General features: G+C 50.8%; 1 pseudogene across 1 annotated transcript; it reads left to right on the top strand.

Moving 5' to 3' along the window:
- Positions 1-211: 211 nt before the first annotated feature.
- Positions 212-2,594, top strand: LOC125515689 (tryptophan aminotransferase-related protein 1-like; annotated as a pseudogene). Its single transcript, XR_015610255.1, has 5 exons — positions 212-619; positions 726-1,029; positions 1,115-1,381; positions 1,704-1,999; positions 2,364-2,594. The product of XR_015610255.1 is annotated as a tryptophan aminotransferase-related protein 1-like (transcript).
- The last annotated feature ends 735 nt before the right edge of the window (positions 2,595-3,329 follow it).

The raw sequence follows: 3,329 nt of genomic DNA, 5'->3' as shown, positions 1-3,329 counted from the left end.
CAATGTGTTGTTTTTTAGTTCAAAAATTGATTAAAATCTGAAATGTGTCCTGTAGGACGCACCTATGATCCTGGACACAGCCAGACTTTGGTGTCCGCCTAACCGATTCAGATGGACAAAAAAGAATACATTGTGTGTTCACTTGGATCCGCCATTGAAGTTGCCCTAAATACTGGCCGACGGCTAGCTCTTGCCACCTATATGGGGCAGGAAGCACGCCTCAATTTCTACCACCGTGTCGCCGGCACGCATGCGCAAGGACCACACGTAGGTAGTATCGAGCGGTGGACGGGATGCACGCTTTCGTGTCGTGCCACATGCATCGTCTCATCCCGTCCGTTGCCCCGGCGGCGATAAACGCAGCGACCCCCAGGTCGGTCGTCGGCGTCGCCGATGATAGCCAGCGGCTGAGCCAAAGGAGCAATAAGGCAGTGGTTACTGCGCGCGCGGCGGTACCCAACCGGGGCGGGAGAGCTGTGAGCGGCGACGTCATGGTGGAAGGGAGTCGGTCCGACAACGGCTCTCTGGCAAGAACAACTGACGGCGAGCGGTCGCAGCAGCGGCCCTGGACGCCGCCGGAGCTAGCCGTCGCTCCGGACGCCGTCATCAACCTAGAGCTGTGCGTGTGCTTCGTGTACTCTTCGTGCCGGCCGTGACAGTAGGTGATTGCGCGTGAATCATCTGGCAACTAATGTGCTCTTCTTTCTTGGTTGCCGCGCGTGCAGCGGCGACCCGACCATGTACGAGGCGTTCTGGAAGGAGGCCGGGGAGCGCACTGCGGTCGTGATCCCCGGGTGGCGGGGGATGAGCTACTTCTCCGACGCCGGGGGGCTCTGCTGGTTCCTCGAGCCGGAATTCGAGCGCGAGGTGCGCCGCCTCCATCGCCTCGTCGGCAACGCAGCGGTCGATGGCTACCACCTCGTGGTCGGTACTGGTGCCACCCAGCTATCCCAGGCGGCCATTTACGCGCTGTCTCCCGCCGACGCCAACCATCCCATCGGCGTCGTATCGCCGGCGCCGTACTATTCGGTAAGACCAATCAGCTAATTATAAACAGTGCAAAACGATGAGCTAGTGTTGTGATCTTGGCTTGGACCGACGTGCGGCGTGGCAGGCGTATGCGCCACAGACGGACCTCCTGCTCTCGGGGTTCTACCGCTGGGCCGGCGACGCCAACGCCATGGGCGGTGACAGCCACATCGAGCTGGTCTGCTCACCAAACAACCCCGACGGCGCCATCCGTGAGGCCGTCCTGAGCTCCAAGCCTGGCAAGGCGATCCACGACCTCGTGTACTACTGGCCGCAGTACACGCCCATCACCGGCACGGCTCATGCTCTTCACCATGTCCAAGATCACTGGCCACGCCGGCACGAGACTCGGGTAATTTACTAATTATTCCACGACTCCGCCAGGTCCTAATATCAAATCAAGAAAAAATATAGCGCGCTACAATAAAACAGTGTCAGCCTCAAAATACGTTATTAGCGTGCTATATCGCGCTATAACATGTTATCAATGACGTCTTGTATACTGATTATTTAGCGAGCCAATTCTCAGCATGTTATATCATGCTATTAGCAACACTATAGCACACTGTTTTTCCCAGTGTATCAAATGCGCTCTCCTTGTTCCCGCAAAAAAAAGTGTTCTCCTTGGTAATTAATGACGACGAATCGGCGGTGGGGCTTTCTGACTGATGCAGGTGGGCGCTAGTGAAGGACCTGGAGGTGGCGAAGAAGATGACTTACTTTGTCGACCGGAGCACCATCGGCGTGTCTAGGGACTCACAGCTCCGTGCCGCCAAGATCCTCACCTTGGTCTCTGACGCCTACGATGACGACAAGGACACAAGGCGGCTCTTTGACTTCGCGCAGCGGTGCATGGCAGACCGATGGCAGGCTCTACGCGCCACCGTGGCGTCCACCGGCATGTTCAGCCTTCCGGAGGAGACATCGGGCTACTGCACCTTCACAAAGCAAATCGTGCCAGCTTACCCTGGTATCGTAACCAAATACAATCATTTCGTCATTGTTTACCGATATATAATTACTAGTAATGCTAAAAAAAGTTCTTACGTCTGATTTTTAACAATGGCAAATCTGATGATTTTGATGGCAAACTACGCTAGTCAGATCATGGCAACTTCTTCAGCAAACATAGAGAATCTGGCCATACGCAAATTCTTGCCAGGATTAGCCATGTCTGCTGAAAGAATTTTCCATTCTCCCACCAACACAATTTATTATCAAAATCGTCAGATTTGGCATGGTTAAATTCTGACATCAGATTTGTATGAAAATCCTATAATTAATGCTCTGAATTCTCACTAGTACATTAAATCGATTGTCTTGTGTTTCCCCAGCGTTTGCGTGGTTGCGCTGCGAGAAGGAAAGCGTGGAAAACTGTAGGGAGCTCCTGCGTGGTCATGGCGTCCTGGCACAGGGCAGCGAGCTGTTCGGGGGAGACGCAAGGTGCGTTAGAGTCAACATGCTGGAGAGGGATGGAGTGTTCGATGTACTCGTACAACGTCTCTCCTCTATTGAATGAATAATGATGAATTGTTGATTGCTATAAGTATATTTTTAAATATTCAGTAATGGCCAATGTAATTTGTTGTGTGATTTTAATTAAGAGCTCTTTTACGATGGTTGCTAAAAATAACAGATTAAAATCGGGGTTCAAATAGCCTCTTTTCTCCTTTTGAATTAAATAAATATGGTGTATATGTGTATGCACTATAAAAGGTATAAGAGTGCAGTGCATATTGGTTCTTTTTCATTTGAGAGAACACCGGCTTTGTTAATCTATCAACAGTATTACACAGAGTTCACCGGATACAATCCAGTACAGGAATAGAAAATACTAGGACTAACAGAGTGCATACATAATTTAGCTAATAAAGGAGCTGCTGCATTACAATGCCGCCGGACGTGCTTGAACACATGGAGGCAAAGCCAGTAATGATCAGTTTAATGTCAGCCATCACCGAGCCAATTGAAGAACAGTCGAAAGTTGAAGAGTTAAGTCTCCACACCATGGAGAGGCAATTGGAGGTGAAGATAGCATTTGAAATATGTTCATCCAGTGCCAACTAGACAACTCACCGAAGGGCTAAAGCCTCGGCCATATCAGGATCCAAAACAATAGTAATTGGCTCACTGCATGCTATGACAGAGCGATCCTCATAATCCCTACCAACTACACCAATACTCTGCCTTCTCAAAAAAAATGCAATCTCAGAGTTGAAAGCAGCAATACCTGCCGGCGGCGACGACCAAGCTATGGAGGACATGCTGGTAACACGCCTGTGAGCAGTGGCTGTGTGTTA

This window comes from Triticum urartu, chromosome 7A, assembly GCF_056163025.1.
Source record: "Triticum urartu cultivar PI428250 chromosome 7A, HENAU_Tu73, whole genome shotgun sequence".
In the NCBI taxonomy this organism is placed as follows: Eukaryota; Viridiplantae; Streptophyta; class Magnoliopsida; order Poales; family Poaceae; genus Triticum; species Triticum urartu.
The sequence above is the reverse complement of the archived record's forward strand: the minus strand, read 5'-3'. Positions and strand labels throughout refer to the sequence as shown.